This window comes from Carlito syrichta, unplaced genomic scaffold (assembly GCF_000164805.1).
Source record: "Carlito syrichta isolate Samal-C Ts95f unplaced genomic scaffold, Tarsius_syrichta-2.0.1 Scaffold316465, whole genome shotgun sequence".
Taxonomy (NCBI): domain Eukaryota; kingdom Metazoa; phylum Chordata; class Mammalia; order Primates; family Tarsiidae; genus Carlito; species Carlito syrichta.
This window is the reverse complement of record NW_007260561.1, coordinates 1,021,994-1,023,158: the sequence shown is the minus strand read 5'-3', so window position 1 is coordinate 1,023,158 and position 1,165 is coordinate 1,021,994.

The following is a 1,165-nucleotide window of genomic DNA, read 5'->3' as shown; positions in this document are numbered from 1 at the left end:
AGGTGGAGAATATTAGTTACAGGTACAAATTCCGTTATGAGAAATGCCATCATGACTAGAATGCTTCATTCTAGATTTTAGAATCCCATGTTTTAGCTCGTTTAGGTTAAGAAGCATTATAAATAACAGAGATAGATGAGATAGATAGATAGATAGATAGATAGATAGATAGATAGATAGATAGATAGATAGATAGATAAATGTTGGCCCCTTGGAGCGCATTGCAATTGGTTTTGACGTCTATATTAAAATCTGTTCGACCAAGTACAGGCATCAGACCAGGTCCCCTTGCTCTCCCTAGTCACCATCTCCGGGACTTAAAACGGTCTTCAACTGGGTGCCAGTTGACCACAGGAAGCAAGACCTACGAGCACAAGGAGCTCATCTTTTCGTTCAATGACATCCCCTGGAGACACCCCACTCTCTAGCAGACACGCTCCCTGGAGATTAACTTCGCTAATCCGTTGTTGATTGAATGCACAGGAAAAGGAAATAAATTCCGGTTCTGAAAGGGCAGCTGGAAAGATCTGTGCTTCTCAAACTTGGATCTGCATTTTCGAAGCAAGCCTAATGCCAAACATACTCCCTCCCTGCCAGAGGAAAAGGAAAGCCCCTCTCCCCGTTTTAAAACCAGGCTGAAAAATACAGCTCCCAGGAGAAGGGGTTAGAAACCAACAGCTTGCGTGGCGGCGCCCGGTGATCCCGCGAGGAAATAGGAGACAGACAAAGGGCGCCCGCTCCTGGGAGGCTCCTAAACTCAAAGCCGATCCCTCCTATCCATCACCTGCAGCTTTAAAGCGCAGGACACAGGCCTCCCCTCCCAGATCTCTAGGGCGAAGGGAGGTAGGCAGTAAGTGTAACTATTCCATTGATTCAGTGATTGATTATTTTGTGGGTGCCACTGACCAGAGCGGTTTACGTCCTTCCCTTAATTCTCACAATAATTCTGAGATTTGCATTATGAGTCCCATATTATCTTTTGTCTACAAAAGGCAGCAAGAGAGGAGCAGAGAAGATCGCCCAGCAAACGGCGGGATCGGAGCCCGGGTCTCGAATTCCCAGGCTGGAGCCCCGAAGCCTCCCGGCTTCTCCTGCCGGGGGCGGGAAGCCTACGTGAGTCCGGATCGGGGGCCGCAAGTCACTCCGCGGGCTCCACGTGCCGCCT